We start from the raw sequence: 23,560 nt of genomic DNA, 5'->3' as shown, positions 1-23,560 counted from the left end.
TCAGTGTCTAAGGACATGCTGCTTATGCTACTTCTAAAAACATAGAAATTTTCTTTTGCCTTGCAGAATGTTGAGTTAAAAAAAATAATTCTGGAGTTTCAATCATTTCCTAGTAGAAACTCTAGTTTACCATAACTATTTCAAATAAACATCCCAACATACTAGAAACTATTTTCAATAGATGACAATGTCTTGTGGCATAATCTCATGCTAGTACAGTTAAAATGAACACTGCCTTTCACAGACAAAAATCTATTTTAAAATTCTACCTATAAAACAGCTGAGGGAGTATTGTAAACATAAGATCATTCTGTTATTTCCCTTGCCATTTAAAAGGTATTGTTTTTAAAATATACTTTATTTAGGCCCTGAAATAATTTTAGAAAATGTACATTGTTTTGCTTTCAAAGATCATGAGCAAGTATAAATATACCCATTTTAGTAAAAGAAAAACTTTCAGTCATGCTTAGTTACAATCTTCCCCATATGACACAATCCTCCTCTAAGGTAGAAAACTAATGTACATCTAAAAATTTCAAGTAGCTCTTATTTCCTGAAGTAGAACAAAATAGAAAATATTCAAGTTAAATTAATTGTGTTCAAAAATGAAGAGATGAAACCTTATTTGTGTTGAAGGATGGGGCAGATGATTTTGCACTTAGTAGCAAAAGACCATTTTCCTTAAGAGGGATCATTTGGATACACTCTCTCAAATCCCTTAGGTAACAAAAGCCATAGTCTAGTAAGATCTCAGTAAAAGAAGAAGAAAAAGAAGAGGAGGGGGAGGAAAAGGGGGAAGGGAAAGGGAAAAAGAAGGAACAGTAACCCCACAAACACAAATAATAACTAAAACAGACACGCACACAAAAAAAAACCCCAAAAAACTAACACTAAGTAAGCGGCCAAGACATCTGAAATAATTTTGTACACTAAATTGTAAAATTCTTTTGACCCCTATAGTAATTTTTTTAGTTCCATAATAATGTTGATTACTAATGAGTTTTTGGCTTGGTCTATGATTTTGGGTGATGATGGGAGTGAGAGGAGTGCTCAGAAGCAGCATAGGTTTATACATGTGAATATAGAAAAGTGCATTGTGATGGATAGTCCTTAATTTAAAGTAGCATAAAGAATTTGAAGATTACTTCAAAGGGCATTTAAAACCATGTATTTGAAATCCGTGATAAGAAAGTACGTACTTTCCGAAGGGACAAAGTTTTCAGGTAAAGTTTCTACTACTGAGATTTTCACTGAGAGGTATTTTGAAATTTGATGGCAGAAAATGTGCAAACTAGAGATATGTTCATTCTCTCTCTCCTCTATATTTAGAGACTAAAGGTAGTATGAGCTGCTTTCATATTTGGTTGAAATGCCTTGAGAAAGCAAACATTTTTTAAGAGAGCTGCTTATCTGCTGCTTATTTCAACTAGCTTGACCCTCCTACAGTAGTTTGGCTTTTAATTTCTTCCAACAGATACTCCATTCCCACACTCTTACCAGTCCCTACTCCTCCCAGTCGCAGACCACTAGGCAGCTCAAAAAAGCAACTCTGTGTGAGACCCCTTTCACTGTGTAATTAAAATGATTGCCACTGTGATTATATCACACTCATTGGAGGATTAGGATGGGTTAGTCACCTGTATTACAGTGTACCTTTGAGTTTGTAACACAGAGATTCAGCCTAAAGCCAAGGTCAAAACTATGCATTATTTCACCTGAGAAAAGTAATATATAATCATTGAAAAAAATGAAGAGAATATGGAAATTCAGAGTTAACTCTTGCTGTCTCATCTAACCTAACTTTCTCCAATTAAAACATGATGGTAGACAGACTCTCCAGTTATCTTTATAATTGACTTTTTTAGGTTTTAGGAAATCTCTGCATGTACTATTGTGTAGCAGATGTGACAAACTTCAGAGGGGTTGAATCTGGAACCCCATCAACATTCCCCAATTAAAACCAGAACTGTACCCCTGCAAACAGTTTCTGGAGCCTTAAATGCATGTTGAGAGAAAAGCATATTTATCCAGACTAGATGAGGGTAGACAAACCATAGAATATAAATTTTATAAGATTCCATGGTTAAAATTCTCTAAGCTATATTGGACTCTCTTTAATTATTACCATTGACTTTGGAATCAGTAGTCAGTTACGAATAACACATTCATTAGCAAAGAGAAAATAATCACCCTATTTAAGCCTCTGATAGAAAATTGCTATAGAGTATGGTGGGCAGCTTCCCTCCTCTTTACATTAACAGCAGTGGACTTCTTCTACAGCAGAGGGATTTAAATTAGAAGGAAAACCTTTGTGACTGAAGAGTAAATTGAGCTTTTTAAGAGTATGGTGGCAGCTTCTAACAAGATAATGGGTCCAAAACAATTAAGACTTCATACACTAATAAATATTTTGAAAATATGGGGACTAATATAGACTTTCCAATTCTTTGTTTTTTTCTAAATAAGTATGTTAAATAAAAGCAAAATCTAGTTATTCAAAAAATACTTACTGAAAGTCTGTTCGTGATCAAGCACTAAGCTAAAATCTGGGGATATAATGGTGAGTGAGTCTCCTTCCTCATAATCTTATAATTTGGTTGAGGTGAGGCACTCACTGTTCAGAGCATGTGTATGTATAACATCATCTGATCCCCACAGCAATTCTATGAGGTGGGTAATTTTATATCCCCATTTAAAGGATGTGGACATTGAGACACAGAGAGATTACTTAACTTGCCCTTAATTTATAGCTTGACAATGATACAGTCTGAATGAAGGACACTTTTCATAATTTTCATAAATTCATCTTTATGCAAATCTTACTACATTGTTTCTATCTTTTTCCTTTTAGTAGCAGAATGGTAAAAACTTGAGACCAGGGCTACTGGTGAACCAGTAAAGGAAAGCCAGTCTTCAAAGGTGGCTTTCCAAATTAAGGTGCACTGAATCAGATGGTTTAACAGGACTTTCAGCCCAAAGACAGAGGAAGAGTCTAGACTGCATTTAGAGGACAATTCCATGTTTCTAATACCATAGATTAAATGTGTTTTCAGTAATAATATATGGACATTAATCTGACTCCTTAGGTATTACATTTTATGCTCTTTCAACTTACTATGAACAAGCAAAAAAATAAAATGCCCCAAAGCAAAAAATAACAAGGTAAGATATGTAGAGTGTCCCGTGGAGCTTCTATTCCAAAAGCAATTTGGAATTTCCTTTGTTTAAGAAAGTATTCGGTGTTTTGTGACCACCTAGAGGGGTGTGATAGGGAGGGTGGGAGGGAGACGCAAGAGGGAGGGGATATGGGGATATATGCATACATATAACTGATTCACTTTGTTATACAGGAGAAACTAGCACAGCGTTGTAAAGCAATTATACTACAATAAAGATGTTAAAAAAAAAAAGTATTTGATTTGTTCATTTACTTGGGTTGTTTGTTAAAGGACAGCTAAGTATGAATAATAAAAGGAAATGTTCCATATCGCTTGCAGATTTTACCCACTTTGAGTATGGTTACAGAGATGAGAGGATGCTAAAGAGAAAAAAAGCTCCAATGCTTTCCAATAAACATTTAATTTTACTTTAATGGGAATTATTGATGTGAAGGAAATGAAAATTGATTACCAAATTCCCAAGGATTAAGAACAATATGAGAAAAAGACATTCCTTTTCTATAGATCTGGGCTGAAAAAGTCCCTGACAGAGCCTTCCTTTGATAGCCTTCAATTTATCTGACCATGTCTTGGGCCCAGCTCACTTGTCAGCTCCTGTAAGGGAGACAGCAATGCAATATACAAGCAACTGGGGTGTCTCACCACAGTGAGAAGCCACCTTTAAAGTCTTGTCCATAAACCCTCACCAAGCCTTGTTTCTGGAAGACCTTACATGAATGACTGCTTTTCCCAACTTAGATTGGCTGTGATGATAGTTGGTGATAATGACATGGTAAAGACGTGGACTAGGGACCCAAGGTCCGACCTTAGAAAAGGTAACAACACAGCATGTTGTTTGTTACCTATGCTTCTGCCCCATGCAGTGAAAGTGCAAGTTCATCAGGCAAAGCCCTAGAAGGTAGGCTGGCAGGTCCGATGTATGCTATTGTTATGGTTTCTTTTTGTATTTGTATTTGTTATGGACTATAAACCATGATGTTGCAATAAAGGGCTGGGGCCATGAATTCCAATTGGCTGTGTATTGCTATTTCATGGAGGGGCAAGTCCAGCTGTAATGAATTCAGACGACAAAATGATTTTGGTTTCACTGCATTGCTCTGCTCCCTGGGAACCTGCAGAAGATAAGTGAGTGGATACCTATCATAAATCCAGACATACATGCAACATGGAAATAGCCAATGAAGCTTTAAATCAATGCGTATGTTAGACCAATAAAAATGTTGGTCACACTATTTGGTGAAAAATATTAATTAACTAGGAACAAATTGATAAAATGTATTTCTAGAAAAGATGAAACTGCTCAAATATCTTTCTTTGTGTTTATTTGTATCTGCATGAATATAAAATGTTATTGGTTCTTCATCTTTAATACCTAAGGGATTTATAAGCATATTGCTTCAATAAAACTTGGTTCATCTGTACAGTACATGGATCAGATATGCATATTTAATTACTCTGAAAGTAATTTACTTGTACAGATGGTGGTATTAGAGGGTCTTACTTCAATTTAAATTACTTTCATTGGAAAAAAAAAGTGTTCCTTGGCTATGATTTCCAAGTAAAAATTTAACTTTTATAGCATATGGACTATGCCTGCCAGTAGTCATTATACATGAATAACCCCACACGTGCAAAATAAACATTATTGTAAAAATTTGAAACAACTCACAGGGACTAGTATTATAACAAGATAATTCAAGACTCTTTCAGATGCAAAGCTTAAGGTGCAGTAAACTCTAACGTTGCAGCCAAAGGACATAAATGAGCTTAGAAAAAAGCATGGGGATCTAATTTGTAGCTGAAAGAAATGAGCAGCCTCCTCAGCAGAGCACTGCAACCTAGCTCATTGTTCATTAAAACCTCTCACGCCCCTCTTTCCTGCATGAAACTTGAAGGAAATTAGGAAATACTATGTGAGCCATATCCCTAGCAGATCTTAGAGAATCACACGAACCTGTGTGTCCCCTAGCAGGGACTTCAGTCACTTTGTACTTCCCTCTCTAGAAAAGAAAAGGCCACCTTCCCGCTGCAGCTTGGTGTCTTCTGAAATGCAACATTTATCCTGTTGAAACAAGCACTCAAATAAAAATCATCACTTTCAAAGGCAAGCCAGTCACAAAGACAAATGGCTTATAGCAGATTGTATTGATTATTCCACAGCAGCTGGGTATTAAAAGTCACGAAAATATAAATGTTTTTGCAAAAGATATTGTTTTCTATTATGAGATTATAAAAGTGTGCCCTTGTGTTTGTTCATTCTTCACTGCAAGTATTTCTTTATTAAAGCCCTGTATCTCGGAGACAGCACATGTACTGTCCTCTATTGTGGTTGCTATGGTAAGTAGTCATGTTTTATTGAAAAGTAAGTGGCCACCACCGACATGAATGGCTCCCAAGTGACCTTAGCGTAAGCTCCCGCCCCCCACTTTTTTGAGTCGTCCTGATTTTTTTTAGATAAATGTACATTTTCTATTTATTTGGAGTATGACAAAATCTTTCTGCTGTCTTCTCTCAGATCTATTTTTAAAATGATTTTATGCATTATGGGCCATGAAGACCAAAAAAAGAGTCCAAGTTGACACACAGAAAGTAAGGAAAGGAAACACCACAAGCATATGCTCTGTTGCAAGCAAAAAATATGTTATCAATGCTCTATATTTTATATACATTATAGTTTATAGTTTTTTTTTATACTTGATGTTCTTTAATGATCCTTGCTTTATTAGTCAAGTCACGTCAGCCTTGAAAATCTTTCTGATTATACGTCCATATATACATATACAAAATAAGCATATACTATAACACTTTGGAGATTATATTGCCAGATTCATTTTACATACTGAAGTGAGAATACAGACAGAAAAATGTTTTGGTGGTGTGTGCATGTTTAGGGAGTCCATTATAAGATATCTCTACAATGTGAAGCCATATCCATGAAGCAGATTTTCAAACATGTTGTACTCTGTGTGTGTGTATATATATATGGTATACACATATATACCATACATCTATCTATCTATCTATCTATCTATCTATCTATATCTATCTAGAGAGAGAGAGAGAGAGAGAGAGAGAGATGAAATATTTGTCAAATGTTGGTAATGTGACTGATTGCCAGTTTAGAAACTTTGAAGCAAAGTGGTGTCTATCCTCACTTCACATCAATCAGGTCATGACTGTTTGGTGTGGGTATTACCAAAAAAAAAGAAAAAGCTCTACCAGAAATGCTTTACCAAAAATGCTTGGTTTATGAAGACAAAATCTCCAATGACAGTGAAAAAAAAAACAACTCAGAATAAAAAGCCTCCAATTAATCAACAGCATCCAGTTCCTTTAACGAATTCAGCTCTTTCTTTAACAATTTCTTACTTCTGCCATTTTTCTAGTTTTGTTTTATCTGCCTCAAATTTGGCCTGAAAATGACTAGCCTAGATTGCTCACTTGGGCCACTTACCTATGACTCCGTGGACAAGTTTTCCTATCATTTGAGGTTAGCTGAATTGTTATTTTCTCACCAAGACTGGAAAACTACTGCCATTTCATAAAGAAGAAAAATGCACGGCAAGGTGAGAAGAAAAGATAAGGGAGAGCAGAGAAATGAGAAGAGTGTTTCTTAATTATGCTGTAGACTCTCTGATGGGTCCTTTTCCTACCCTACACTGTGCAAAATTAACTGGCACATAGTGACTGCCACAGATGACTCAGCAGTGGCACTTGAGTAACTCAGCTGTGCCTCTGAGACATATGGAAGTGATTGCTTTTATTTTTAAGAAGAAAAGTAAAAGAAAAAAAGAGTTTGACCAAATATACTCAAGATTTTTAAAAAATTTCCCTTCATTCCTGTTTATCACATATATTGTAAGGGATTTCCCCCTGTACAATTCTTTTTATTGATTTTTATGTTAAAGTAATTGAAAGCAATGCAGTATCATTTTCTGGTATAATAGAGCCATAGAAGCATGACAGCAGACACCTCACTGGGGAAAATATCATGTAAACGCTATACAAATTAGCTTCTTCTAATACAGTTAATAAAAGAAAATAAAGAAACATTTGCAGATGAAGTAAAATTAAACAACACATTAGAGCTCAGTGTAGAAGTTTACTGTAGTCTTGCCTTTTTAAATAAATGACCATCACTAAAATGATCCTAAATACCCCATTAAGGAAAACTTACTTGCTAATAGGTGGGGACTAATGAGGCAATAGAAAGTATAATTGGAGAACTTGCTACCTCAATGACAGAAAATTATATGAGTATGCACAACCAAATACCAGTGTCTGTTCAAAAATTTTTAAACAGTTAATGCTTCAAAGTGAAAAAAGCATGTACACTTCATTTATTCACTTATTTGTTTATTCATTCAAATTTGATTTATTACTTCCTATGTGTAAGTGTTAAAGGCTACAGAGAGAAAAAATAGAAACAACCAGTGATGTTAGAGCAGCATGAGAAATAGGTTTCTTTATTCATCATATAGAGCAGACTACTTCATTAAGACTGACAAAAGTATGAGAGGCCCTGGATATCAGAAAGAGAACTGAAAATGGTAATGGGGGTCCATCCACAACAATAAATCTTCATAGAATAAGTGAATACCACCATTACTTCCCATGTGTGCCTTTTTATTAGCTTCCTCCCATTGTGATCTCATGTTTCCCCCTGGACTTTGATTTTCACATATGGCCTACATGGATTTAATATGTCTTGTTCCATTAGCCACACCTTCAACTCTGCTTCCATGGAAGGAACATGAGTGTAGTTTTGCATTTTGATAATAACTCTTCAGTGTCCAATTCCTGACTCTCCCCTGATTTCAGCTTCATTACCCTCACAGTTTGCTGACAGGTGGTACTGGTTTGCCCTAAAATGCCATCAAGATAAAATAAATGAAAACAAATGTAATTCAAGATACAACATGATAAGTGTCATAAGAGACAGATAAATGCAATGCTATGGGGTTTGGGTCTGGAAAGTGCCATTCTCAGGGATATCTAGGAAAACTTGATTCAAGACATACAATGACATCAGAATTTAAATCTGTGAATCCAAAATGTGTTAGCAAAAAGCTGCCTCAAATTATTTAGGGGAGAATCTTTTATAAACCTAACAGAAAATTCTGACCCACAGAGCACTTTGATAGCTTAAGAATGGTTTATACACATAACTATAACCCATAACCAAAGGATACACATACAGAGAATTCTCACATTTTGTTCACAAATGTGGAGATGGGCTTTACAAAATAAGCCAATTATTTCAGCTTGAGTGCTTTCTTACATGCAAGTTGAAATTATTAAATTGAAATTAACCCCATTAGTACTGGATTTGAAGGAATTTAGGGGTATTTTTAATATTCATATCAATCAGACCAAAGCATAGTTTAAATAAACAACAAGGCTGTGTTCTCATGCATTTAGATGTCATCTTCAATTTTACCAGCTGCATGTTTCTTGGGAACAGGGGAGTGGGAATCTTCATTTTTAAGTCACTGTGGGTGATTCTGAGTCAGGAGTTTCATGGGTCTCCTGATGAGAAACAGTGCTCCATAGCATCTGTCTCTGCCTCTGAGACTAAGGCTGGCCAGTCAGGGCAGTGGATAAGGAAAGGCAATCTCAGACTTACCTGGTTTGTACAGATGTGTCTGAGGAAGAATTCCATCAGAAAGAGAGAATTTATACTGAAAATTCAAAAGAACGGAGTTAGGGCTTAGTGCCCAGAGTCATAAATGGCCATGAGTACTGTATATAGGAGGCAAAGAAGGAAGTGGAGAGTGATGACTGTTGAGGAGAAAGTGAAACCCAGTAGGACCCTGTGGGGATCCTGGTCAGGGAAGCTTTTCTGTGTCCCCCGTTTCTTATTTGTAGGGAATAGGCTCCAACTTCCATGACCTTCCCTGAGTTCCAAAGGGCAGATACAAATAGCTGCTAATCAGGGAAGGGAGGCGACACAGAGACAAGGGAGGAGCAGTTAAGAAACAATAGTGCAGCCTTGGGGCAGAATCTTGGTTCCGCCTCAAGGGATACGCATAACAATATCTTTGAGCTCTTCTGCAGAACTAAAGCCCACAACAAATGGAAGATGAACTGCTTGATGAAGCATTCTTCATTCCAGAGAGAAGGTCATAGTTTGATAACCTCGAGAACCACAAAGGCTCATCAGGAGACCACCTGAGGCCAGACTAAAGGAATGCCAGTCCTGCACACACCCTGATCCTTATCAGTAACTCTGCCCTTGAACCATTGCTATAAAACTCCTCACCAAATCCCCCCTGCATGGCGACACATAGGTTTTGTGAGCACGAGCCCGCTGTGTCCACCTTTGCCTGGCAAAGCAATAAAGCTATTCTTTTCTATTTCATCCAAAACTCTGTCTCTGCAATACGATTCAGCACTGGGGTACAGAGACTGATTTTTCAGTATGAAAAGTGAGCAAAGGAGATGGTGGAATGAAACAGGGCTGAAAGATGTCAGGGAACTAACTCTGCCTTATGAACAGTTCCAGGCACACAGAATGGAGCACCTCAGAGTGGAGGCCAGTCCCTACATACTAAACTAAAATAATGGATAGAGATGCTGGGGAAGTCCTTTTGTAGAATTTAGTTAGCTGAGCAGAGATCTGAATAAATCATGGGGATGGATGGAGACTGAATTGACAAGACCATACTGTATTCTGGGAAACTTTGATTGAATGATTGACTGAAGCATTCATTTATTCACTCAGTCATCCAACTTGTTTAGCACATGTTCTAGGCACCCTGGTAGACTGCAGGGATTCATCAGAGGAAAAGATTGGCAAATGAACACATTTTTAGCTGAGTTTCTCTTTGTCATGATTTATTTTTAAGTATGAAAATAATAATGCTGATTGGGTATAATAGGATGCAGTTTCATTTTGGAAACACATTGACTAGTCAAAACAAAGTATTGTTCAATAGTAAACAAGTTGTATAATTCCGATTTAATTGCCAAATAAGTCAATTATCCATTAACTTTGAAATGGAAGAAATGAGTAGCATGGGTTATTGATATGTATAGATATTCCTCAAATAACTTTCCTCTCTTTCAACATAATCTTTCTTGGAATTAACTAAGTGGTGAAATTACTGCATTGGAGAATTATCATCTGTATGATTAGCAGGAAGTAGAAAATCTAAAATTGTGAAGTAGAAGAAACATAAAATAGTGAAGTGGTCAAAAGACAGGAAGCAGGAGGATGAAAACCTGGATTATCTTGTGGGGTGATGCTGCTGGTTTCTGCCCAAATAATGCCTGCCACTGGTAGGAAGACCCTGGGTATGTCTCCTGACCTGTCTAGGTCAGACAAACCAAGAGTCTTTTGATTTCAGGGGCTAAGGAGACTGATAGGAACCAATACCTCCTTAGGGAAGAGGGAGTAAGGTAGGCTAGATTTCCCCAATTACCATCATATCAGTTGTCAGGGGGATTCTAACTATAGCAGAGTCTCTGTCATTCATTTAGTTTCATACCTGTGGCCTAGAGGGAAGAAAGGTTATGAATAAAAAGTGAAAGATCTATGTTCACTAGAAACTGTGTCATAAATTAAGGAAAAAACATGACACTTGGGTGTCTATTTCGAAAAGAAAGAAAGAAAGAAAGAGAGAGCGAAGAAAGGGAGAATCAACTGTACTTCGATAAAACAATAATTAAAAAAAATATATATATATATATATTTGGTCATTCAGATGACTAAAATTTACTTATATAGATTTGGTCTTCCTCCATGGTTTCTGGCACACATCTCTTAAAACTCTTGGAATTTCCTGAGTGAAAAGAACAATGTGAGCATCTTTTGTTATAATATTTGTTTTCCTGTCCTCAGTTCCTGAAGCCCCTTCAGAGCCCTAAAGGTGAAATGGGTGTCCTGTTGTTCATAACAAGCCCCTGTTCACCACAACTGGGTTTATGCTAATGAGGTGACTTTTGGAAAGCACCTAAGGATGGAGGCTGGTCATCAGGGGAACCAACCCTGATTAGAGGGTTGGAATTATCAATCCCACCCACTGATTTCCAGGAGGGGGAGAAGGGCTAGAGGTTGAATCAGTCACCAATGGTCAATGAGTTAATCAATCATGCTTGTATAAACAAAGCCTCCATAAAAACCCAAAAGGATGGGATTTGGAAGGCTTCTGAGTTGGTGAACATTTAGAAGTGCTGGGAGAGCAGGGCACTGGAAAAGGGCTTGGAAGTTCTGCATCCTTTCCCCATCCCTTGCCCTCTGCCTCTCATCCATTTGGCTCTTCCTGAGTTATATTCTTTTATAATAAACTAGTGATTTAGTTAAGAAAGAAAGAAAGAAAGAAAGAAAGGGAGGGAGGAAGAGAGGGAGGGAGAGAGGGAGGGAGGGAGAGAGGGAGGGAGAGAGGGAGGGAGGGAGGGAGGGAGGGAGAGAGGGAGGGAGGGAGAGATGGAGGGAGGGAGGAAGGAAGGAAGGAAGAGAAAGAAAGAAAGGAAGAAAGGAAGGAAGAAAGAAAGAAAAGAAGAAAGAAAGAAAGAAAGAAAGAAAGAAAGAAAGAAAGAAAGAAGGAAAGAAAGAAAAAAAGAAAGAAAGAAAGAAAAAGAAAGAAGAAAGAAAGGAAGGAAGAAAGAAAAAAGAGAGAAAGAGAAGAAGGGAGGAGGAAGGAGGGAGGGAAGGAAGAAGCATTCCTCTCTGTTTTGCCACAGGACTCATTGATGCTTCAGCTCCATAAACATTCCAATGCATATGCAGCCCCAGCAAGAGAGGTGGCAACGGAACCAGAGGATGAAGCACGAAAGCCTGGCTAATCATCCATGCTGTACTGGCTTGGACAGTAGAGGATGGGACAGTATTCCTGAAAGTGGAACTCAGGGAATGCCAGCTGTGCCTGTCAGAAGTGATGTTGTGGTTGACAATCTTATTTCTGGACACATGTGAGAAACTCTTGGGGAGTTCCAGAAATTCTTAAGTCGTGGGGAAAATGTTTATGATGCTTGAGGGCCTTCTAATAACAGGTGGGAACTGGATCAAACAAGCTAAATATGGGTTATTCATGTCAAAATGACCCATTTATTATCGATCAGCTCACTGGTCTCAAGACCGACTGGGAGATAAAGGTTGCACCACACATATAATCAGTCCCTAAATCAATGAAATGTGAATATTATGGTTCTGTTGAGTAGTGTGGAGAAACTATTGTGTAAATGTTTTAAACCTAATTCAGTGGAGAGCTCTAGAAACTCACAAAACATCAAGACTTTTAACACTGAAAATGTTCAGTGATGCCATATTTATTTAATATAAGGAAAGAGTAAGAGCCTGAGAAATAAAAAACATATTAGGCAATAGACACTAGAGTAAATTTAAAAGATAATTCTGGAAGCAAACAAATCTCTAGATAAAATTTTGTAACAGCTAATGTCAAAGAGGCATGTGCCTAAACTCAGGGCATTGTAAATGACAAAATTTTGTAAATAAGAACATTAGAATCTTCTTGGAAAAAAACAGAAAGTTAAAAGTTATTTATGTAGCACTTTATAATATTATATCCTGGTAAGTTATTTCTTTTAGATTTTGCTACAATTCTATTATCTTTTTAATTATTTCTACTTTTTTCCCCTTTCTTTACCCTTCCCTCTTTTTCTATCTCTCTCTTCCCTCTTCCCTTCTGCTCTCTCTCTTTTTCTTCCCTCCTTTTCTCCCTCTCTTTCTCTCTCTCCACTTTCTCTCAGAAACGCCTAATCAAGGCCTGAAATATCTTTCTCAGGAATCCACAGTTTACCTGAGCACACTTTAAATGTTAGTTTTATTCCAAAAGTCAGAATGCTTCTACATACCAAGTATATTACCGTATCAGTCACTGACAGGAGAGGTTCAGGGTTTAAAGAGAAAGAAGCAATCCTTGGATTGTTGTAGTGGAAAAATTATTCATGCAAAACTAACGTAGTTCAGTTATATTTAATCTCATAGCATTGTAATATAGGTCCTATATTATTGGACTCAAATATCTATCCCTAAAATGTTTAATGTTGTCTTATCAAAAAGAAAATGAGACAAGCCTCTTAGATAGCCTCATCCACCAGAGGGAAGACAGCAGAAGCAAGAAGAACTACAATCCTGCACCCTGTGGAATAAAAACCATATTCACAGAAAGATAGACAAGAGGAAAAGGCAGAGGGCTATGTACCAGATGAAGGAACAAGATAAAACCCCAGAAAAACAACTAAATGAAGTGGAGATAGGCAACCTTCCAGAAAAAGAATTCAGAATAATGGTAGTGAAGATGATCCAGGACCTCGGAAAATGAATGGAGGCAAAGATCGAGAAGATGCAAGAAATGTTCAACAAAGACCTAGAAGAATTAAAGAACAAACAAACAGAGATGAACAATACAATAACTGAAATGAAAATGACACTAGAAGGAATCAATAACAGAATAACTGAGGCTGAAGAACGGATAATTGACCTGGAAGACAGAATGGTGGAATTCACTGCTGCAGAACAGAATAAAGAAAAAAGAATGAAAAGAAATGAAGACAGCCTAAGAGACCTCTGGGACAACATTAAACGCAACAACATTCGCATTATAGGGGTCCCAGAAGGAGAAGAGAGAGAGAAAGGACCAGAGAAAATATTTGAAGAGATTATAGTCGAAAAATTCCCTAACATGCGAAAGGAAATAGCCACCCAAGTCCAGGAAGCGCAGCGAGTCCCATACAGGATAAACCCAAGGAGAAAGACACTGAAACACATAGTAATCAAATTGGCAAAAATTAAAGACAAAGAAAAATTATTGAAAGCAGCAAGGGAAAAATGACAAATAACATACAAGGGAACTCCCATAAGGTTAACAGCTGATTTCTCATCAGAAAATCTACAAGCTGGAAGGGAGTGGCATGATATACTTAAAGTAATGAAAGGGAAGAACCTGCAACCAAGATTACCCTACCCAGCAAGGATCTCATTCAGATTCTATGGAGACATCAAAAGCTTTACAGACAAGCAAAAGCTAAGAGAATTCAGCACCACCAAAACAGCTCTACAGCAAATGCTAAAGGAACTTCTCTAAGTGAGAAACACAAGACAAGAAAAGGACCTACACAAACAAACCCAAAACAATTAAGAAAATGGCCACAGGAACATACATATCGATAATTACCTTAAACGTGGAAGGATTAAATGCTCCAACCAAAAGGCACAGGCTTGCTGCATGGATACAAAAACAAGACCCATATATATGCTCTCTACAAGAAACCCACTTTAAACTTAGGTACACATACAGAATGAAAGTGAGGAGATGGAAAAAGATATTCCATGCAAATGGAAATCAAAAGAAAGCTGGAGGAGCAATACTCATATCAGATAAAATAGACTTTAAAATAAAGAATGTTACAAGAGACAAGGAAGGACACTACATAATGATCAAGGGATCAATCCAAGAAGAAGATATAACAATTATAAATATATATGCACTCAACATAGGAGCACCTCAATACATAAGGCAACTGCTAACAGCTATAAAAGAGGAAATTGACAGTAACACAATAACAGTGGGGGACATTAACACCTCACACCAATAGACAGATCATCCAAAATGAAAATAAATAAGGAAACAGAAGCTTTAAATGACACAATAGATCAGATAGATTTAATTGATATTTATAGGATATTCCATCCAATAACAGCAGATTACACTTTCTTCTCAAGTGTGCATGGAACATTCTCCAGGATAGATCATGTCTTGGGTAACAAATCAAGCCTCAGTAAATTTAAGAAAATTGAAATCATATCAAGCATCCTTTCTGACCATATCTGACAATATCTATGATATTAGAAATTATTTACAGGGGAAAAAACGTAAAAAACACAAATAAATGGAGGCTAAACACTATGTTACTAAATAACAAAGAGATCACTGAAGAAATCAAAGAGGAAATCAAAAAATACCTAGAGACAAATGACAATGAAAACACGATGATCCAAAACCTATGGGATGCAGCAAAAGCAGTTCTAAGAGGGAAGTTTATAGCTATACAAGCCTATCTAAAGAAACAAGAAAAATCTCAAGTAAACAATCTAACCTTACACCTAAAGGAACTAGAGAAAGAAGAACAAACAAAACCCAAAGTTAGCAGAAGGAAAGATATCATAAAGATCAGAGCGGAAATAAATTAAACAGAAACAAAGAACAACAATAGCAAAGATCAATAAAACTAAAAGCTGGTTCTTTGAGAAGATAAACAAAATTGATAAGTCATTAGCCAGACTCATCAAGAAAAAGAAGGAGAGAACTCAAATCAATAAACTTAGAAATGAAAAAGGAGAAGTAACCACTGACACTGCAGAAATACAAACAATCATGAGAGATTACTACAAGCAACTCTATGCCAATAAAATGGACAACCTGGAAGAAATGGACAGATTCTTAGAAAGGTATAACCTTCCAAGACTGAACCAGGAAGAAATAGAAAATATGAAAAGACCAATCACAAGTAATGAAATTGAAACCATGATGAAAAATCTTCCAACAAACAAAAGTCCAGGACCAGATGGCTTCACAGGTGAATTCTATCAAACATTTAGAAAAGAGCTAACACCCTTCCTTCTCAAACTCTTCCAAAAAATTGCAGAGGAAGGAACACTCCCAAACTCATTCTATGAGGCCACCATCACCCTGATACCAAAACCAGACAAAGACACTACAAACAAAGAAAATTGCAGACCAATATCACTGATGAATATAGAGGTAAAAATCCTCAACAAAATACTAGCAAACAGAATCGAACAACACATTAAAAGGATCATACACCGTGATCAAGTGGGATTTATCCCAGGGATGCAAAGATTCTTCAATATAAGCAAATCAATCAATGTGATACACCATATTAACAAATTGAAGAATAAAAACCATATGATCATCTCAATAGATGCAGAAAAAGCTTTTGACAAAATTCAAAACCCATTTATGATAAAAACTCTCCAGAAAGTGGGCATAGAGGGAACCTACCTCAACATAATAAAGGCCATATACGACAAACCCACAGCAAACATCATTCTCAATGGTGAAAAACTGAAAGTATTTCCTCTAAGATCAGGAAAAAGACAAGGACGTCCACTCTCACCGCTATTATTCAACATAGTGTTGGAAGTCCTAGCCTTGGCAATCAGAGAAGAAAAAGAAATAAAAGGTATACAAATTGGAAAAGAAGACATAAAACTGTCACTGTTTGCAGATGACAAGATACTATACATGGAGAATCCTAAAGATGCCACCAGAAAACTACTAGAGCTAATCAATGAATTTGGTAAAGTTGCAGGATACAAAATTAATGCATGGAAATCTCTTGCATTCCTATACACTAATGATGAAAAATCTGAAAGAGAAATTAAGGAAACACTCCCATTTACCACTGCAACAAAAAGAAAAATATACCTAGAAATAAACCTACCTAGGGAGACAAAAGACTTGTATGCAGTAAACTATAAGACACTGATGAAAGAAATTAAAGGTGATACCAACAGACGGAGAGATATACCATGTTCTTGGATTGGAAGAATCAATATTGTGAAAATGACTATACTACGCAAAGCAATCTACAGATTCAATCCAGTCCCTATCAAATTACCAATGGCATTTTTTACAGAACTAGAACGAAAAATCTTAAAATTTGTATGGAGACACAAAAGACCCTGAATAGCCAAAGCAGTCTTGAGGGAAAAAAACAGAGCTGGATGAATCTGGCTGCCTGACTTCAGGCTATATTACAAAGCTGCAGTAATCAAGACAATATGGTACTGGCACAAAAACAGAAACATAGATCAATGGAGCAAGATAGAAAGCCGAGAGGTAAAGCCATGCACCTATGGTCAACTAATCTATGACAAAGGAGACAAGCATATGCAATGGAGAAAAGACACTCTCTTCAATAAGTAGTGCTGGGAAAAGTGGACAGCTATATATAAAAGAATGAAATTAGGACACTCCCTAACACCATACACAAAAATAAACTCAAAATGGATTAGAGACCTAAATGCAAGACCGGACATTGTAAAACTCTTAGAGGAAAACATAGGAAGAACACTCTGACATAAATCACAGCAAGATCTTTTTTGATCCACCTCCTAGAGTAATGGAAATAAAAACTAAAATAAACAAATGGGACCTAATGAAACTTCAAAGCTTTTGCATAGCAAAGGAATCTGCAAACAAGATGAAAAGACAACCCTCAGAATGGGAGAAAATATTTGCAAATGAATCAATGGACAAAAGATTAATCTCCAAAATATATAAACAGCTCATGCAGCTCAATATTAAAAAAAACAAACAATTCAATCAAAAATTGGGCCGAAGACCTAAATAGACATTTCTCCAACAAAGATATACAGATGGCCAAGAAGCACATGAAAAGCTGCTCAACATCACTAATTATTAGAGAAATGCAAATCAAAACTACAATGAGGTATCACCTCACACCAGTTAGAATGGGCTTCATCAGAAAATCTACAAACACCAATGCTGGAGTGGGTGTGGAGAAAAGGGAACCCTCTTGCACTGTTGGTGGGAATGTAAGCTGATACAGCCACTATGGAGAACAGTATGGAGGTTCCTTAAAAAACTAAAGATAGAATGACCATATGATACAGCAATCCCACTACTGGGCATATACCCAGAGAAAACCACAATTCAAAAAGACACATGCACCCCAATGTTCTTTGCAGCACTATTTACAATAGGCAGGTCATGGAAGCAACCTAAATGCCCATCAACAGATGAATGGATAAAAAAGTTGTGGTGCATATATACAATGGAATATGACTTAGCCATAAAAAGGAATAAAATTGGGTCATTTGCTGAGACGTGGATGGATCTAGAGACTGTCATACAGAGTGAAGTAAGTCAGAAGGAGAAAAACAAATATCTTATATTAACGCATATCTGGAACCTAGAAAAATCATACAGATGAACCAGTTTGCAGGGCAGAAATTGAGACACAGATGTAGAGAACAAATGTATGGACACCAAGGGGGGAAAGCCACGGGGGGGTGGGAGTGGTGGTGTGATGAATTGGGCGATTGGGATTGACATGTATACACTGTTGTGTATAAAATGGATGACTAATAAGAACCTGCTGTGTAAAAAAAAAGAAATAGAGAAAACCTATTTATTAGGTTTATAGGCATGTGCAATTAAAAAAAAAACACTACTGTTACCTTGAAAAAAAAAGACTATACAAAAAATAAAATAAAAGAAAACGAGTAAAGACAATTATTATCTGACTTTTACTTTAATGACTCCAGTGAGCTACATGGATTTACCCTTTTACAAGTATGTGATGTGTTCCTCATTATTTCCCCAAGCTCTTCAAATGGTCTTGGCCAGATTGAAGCATTAAAATACACATTTTTGTGCTGCAGTTCAATTGAGGCTCCATCATGCTTTGTCTCACAACTTAACAAATGTAGAAATTCTGGAATGAAACAGGAAACAAAGTAAATAAAGAATTGTAAAATGAGACATACAGTAAAGTTTAAGTCATTTAGATATATTTGCCACCAAATTCTAATATCCTTTCATTGCTTTACTTTTCTTTATAGTACTTATCACTATTTAACATACTATATATTTTACTTGTCTTTCTTGTCATGTGAATTTTCCCACTGGAAGATAAGCTCTATGAGGGTGGGGTATGTGTGTGTTTGTGTGTGTTAACTGCTATTAACTCTTAGACTTGTGTCTCACACATAGCAGGTGATCCATAAATATATGTTGAATAAGTCAATCTCACTTTTCTGAAATTTAAGATTATTCTGATGTGTTAAAATATATGCTAAGCCAATTACTAATATAAATAAGATTAAAAGAAGAACGTTTACAATAAAAATTGCTTTCAAACACTTCAAAGGTAATTATTTTTGTAGATTAGAAAAGTTACTTAGAAGTCACTCAATTCATCATTATGAGTTGTTTAAAAAAAGGTCTGTTTTGTGTGTGTGCTAGAATATAGACTGGAAGATAATGTATTGCAGGTCTTTGCTTAAAAAGTGTTCCAGAATTCAGATACCTCTCTCCTTTCCAAACTGACTTTTTCATATCTAAGAGGATCATGAAACCCAAAAGCATCTGCAGGGCTAGATTACTAAGCAATATTCGTTCACCAAAAGTTTTCTGGGTGTCTACTGAGTGAAAGGCCCTTTAGTTATGTGAAAGGGTATAAAAAATGAAAAGGACACATTCCTCAGGGAAATCAAGGGAGGGAGCAATGAATTCATTCTGAAACAAAGTAATATAGAAAAAGGAGGAGACAATAACAGAATAACACAACTATTTCTTAATTAGGATGAGTTGGATTTTAACAGAAGGATGTGAAGGGCAAGGATGTACCAGGTTGAGGACCCAGTGTGGACAAAGATGTGGATTAGTGAAAATGTATGGAGCTGTTTGGAAACCAGGAACTGTTTTTTTGTTTTTTGTTTTTTGTTTTTTAGATTTGCATGTTTTTTATTTACTTGATATAGATGTGTGTTTATTTGTACATGGTAACCATTTTCTTCTTTTTCCTTCAACTTCCCATTATTTTATATACAAGTTGTTGGAGGTTAACATTATAATTTAGTCTTTAGGTAACAGAATATTCAGTGAGACTGTGAGTGAATTTGAGGCGTTGTTCATATAGACAGTGATTGATACAATGAGTGATGGGACTCCTCATTTGGGAGACAGGGTGAGAACAGGAAGCAGGATAGCTGGGTCTTGATAGGTAGAAATACAACTATTTGGTTGTTGTAGGGGAGCTCACATGTGTGTAAAAGGGGGTAGATGGAACTGTTTGATGACTGGAATGTAGAGTGTGTGTAGGCATGCAGGTTTATTAAAAATAGAATCATTTTTCCTTAATATGCAGGATATTTGAGCAGAGATTGTATAAAAACCTGCCTCAGAGACACTGTATAAGAGGAGTCCCATTCTATGTTGCCTTCTTACTCCAAGATTTTATGAAACCCTTTGGCAAATACACAAGAAAACAAATGCATTCTGGAGTCACAAGAGAATGCAGGTTGAGATTTGGAATTCCTGTAAGCAGAAGCAATAGATACAGTTTTACCAAGGCATTTTACAATTGGTCAGCTTATCAATTATTAAGTCAAAGACCTGAGTGGTTGTTGAAGGATCCGTCAGATGAACCACATGTTAGAACATAGAGCCTAAAGGAGAGATAGACTTTCATTCCCAAAGGAATTGAATAGTCTGAGAACCACTGAGCTCTATTATTCTACAACTCTTCGTATTTGAGCTTAGCATGAGTATAAAGAAGATGAGTCATTATGTTTCTGTTCTCCATTCTAGAATCAACAATATTATTATTTTCAGCTAAATTAAGTTGCTCTCTTTATAAGGATTCATAATATGCAAAAGCAGTCTCTAAATTCTCATCTTAAAGCTATCATTCTTGTCAAGTTTACCAAGAGGAATGGTATACCTTTCTCTGGCTTCTTAAATTATTTTTTATTGTTTTTTTTCAATACTGATTATGACAGTAATACATAAGGACTGTATAATTTTTAAAGCTACAAATAAGTACAATAAGTTAGAAAAATACCTGAAATATCACAGCTGCTATTATTTTGGCATATTCTCTTCCCAGTCTTTTATAATGCTCCATGAATAGTCAGCATGAAACAAGAGTTAGCATGAACAAACACACAGACACATAAACGTACACACAGGCATCCCAGGTAAAACAGCTATATAAGTTATTTTTACTTAAAATATATTATATATATTTTCACATCAATTATGTTTCCTTCAGAACCTAATTTTTAATTACTGAATATAATTTTAATATATAAATATGCCATAATTTATTTAACCAATCTTTAGTCTTTGGTTATATAAAGTTTTCCTAATTTTTTCATATTAAAAATGTAGTGATATACATTTAGCATATCCACTATCATTTCCTTCTGGTAAAATAAAATAAAAAATAAAAGATTTGCAAAATTTTAAGGGTTTGGACACACATTGCCAAATCACATTTCAGCTGAGCGTGAGTGATTATTTCCCTGAATACTAAAAAAAAACAAAGAAGAGAAAGTCTTTTAAAATGTGACATATGATCTTAATGTTTTCTTGATTAGCTGCTTTTTCACTATTGAGAGTGAACATTTTAAATATGTTTATTAACCATTTATATTTATTCATTTGTAAAACAGGTGTTTATGTGGGAACTTGCATTTTATTGATTTCTAAGAGCTCTTTAAATGTTAGAGACAGCAAGCCTTTATTTATCATATGTGAATTCTTACTTAGAATCAAAAAAATACAGTTCTAGGGGCTTCCCTGGTGGTGCAGTGGTTGAGAATCTACCTGCTAATGCAGGGGACACAGGTTCGAGCCCTGGTCTGGGAAGATCCCACATGCCGCGGAGCAACTGGGCCCAGCTGCTCCGCGGCATGTGGGATCTTCCCAGACCAGGGCTCGAACCCGTGTCCCCTGCATTGGCAGGCGGATTCTCAACCACTGCGCCACCAGGGAAGCCCCATTAATTTTATTTTTCTTTCAGAATTTTGATCAAGATTATATTGTTCTAGAAAGAAAGTTATACATTAAAACTAAATTATTCTGATAGCTTTATTAGAACATATATGTTTAGTAATGAATTACCAAGATTTTTTTGTTTTAATACAGGTGGTTCTTATTAGTTATCCACTTTATACATATTGGTGTATACATCTCAATCCCAATCTCCCAATTCATCACACCAGCAACCCCCCCCAACCACTTTCCCCCCTTGGTGTCCATACGTTTGTTCTCTGCATCTGTGTCTCTCAATTTCTGCTCTGCAAGCCAGTTCATCTGTACCATTTTTCTAGGTTCCACATATATGTGTTGATACATGATATTTGTTTTTCTCTTTCTGACTTACTTCACTCTGTATGACAGTCTCTACATCCATCCACGTCTCTACAAATGACCCGACTTCGTTCTTTTTATGGCTGAGTAATATTCCATTGTATATATGTACCACATCTCCTTTATCCATTCATCTGTCAATGGGCATTTACGTTGCTTCCATGTCCTGGCTATTGTAAATAGTGCTGCAATGAACATTGGGGTGCATGTGTCTTTTTGAATTGTGGTTTTCTCTGGGTATATGCCCAGTAGTGGGATTGCTGGGTCATATGGTCATTCTATTTTTAGTTTTTTAAGGAACCTCCATACTGTTCCCATAGTGGCTGTATCAATTTACGTTACCACTAACAGTGCAAAAGGGTTCCCTTTTCGCCACACCCTCTCCAGCATTTGTTTTTTGTAGATTTTCTGATGATGCCCATTCTAACTGGTGTGAGGTGATACCTCACTGTAGCTTTGATTTGCATTTCCCTAATAATTAGTGATGTTGAGCATCTTTTCATGTGCCTCTTGGCCATCTGTATGTCTTCTTTGGAGAAACGTTTACTTAGGTCTTCTGCCCATTTTTGGATTGGGGTGTTTGTTTTTTTCATATGGAGCTGCATGAGCTGTTTATATATTTTGAAGATTAATCCTTCATCCATTGATTCATTTGCAAATATTTTCTCCCATTCTGAAGGTTGTCTTTTCATATTGTTTGCAGATTCCTTTGCTGTGCAAAAGCTTTGAAGTTTCATTAGGTCCCATTTGTTTATTTTAGTTTTTATTTCCATTACTCTAGGAGGTGGATCAAAAAAGATCTTTTTGTGTTTATGTCAAAGAGTGTTCTTCCTATGTTTTCCTCTAAGAGTTTTACAGTGTCCGGTTTTACATTTAGGTCTCTAATCCATTTTGCGTTTATTTTTGTGTATGGTGTTAGGGAGTGTTCTAATTTCATTCTTTTACATGTAGCTGTCCAGTTTTCCCAGCACCACTTATTGAAGAGACTGTCTTTTCTCCATTGCATATCCTTGCCTCCTTTGTCATAGATTACTTGACCATAGGTGTGTGGCTTTACCTCTGGGCTTTCTATGTTGTTCCATTAATCTATATTTCTGTTTTTGTGCCAGTACCATATTGTCTTGTTTACTGTAGCTTTGTAGTATAGTCTGAAGTCAGGGAGCCTGATTCATCCAGCTCTGTATTTTTCCCTCAAGACTGCTTTGGCTATTCGGGGTCTATTGTGTCTCCATACAAATTTTAAGATTTTTCGTTCTAGTTCTGTAAAAAATGCCATTGGTAATTTGATAGGGATTGCATTGAATCTGTAGATAGATTGCTTTGGGTAGTATAGTCATTTTCACAATATTGATTCTTCCAATCCAAGAACATGGTGTGTCTCTCCATCTGTTGGTATCATCTTTAATTTCTTTCATCAGTGTCTTATAGTTTTCTGCATACGGGTCTTTTGTCTCCCTAGGTAGGTTTATTTCTAGGTATTTTATTCTTTTT

The sequence above is a fragment of the Balaenoptera acutorostrata genome, chromosome 1 (genome assembly GCF_949987535.1).
Source record: "Balaenoptera acutorostrata chromosome 1, mBalAcu1.1, whole genome shotgun sequence".
Classification (NCBI taxonomy): domain Eukaryota; kingdom Metazoa; phylum Chordata; class Mammalia; order Artiodactyla; family Balaenopteridae; genus Balaenoptera; species Balaenoptera acutorostrata.
The sequence above is the reverse complement of the archived record's forward strand: the minus strand, read 5'-3'. Positions refer to the sequence as shown.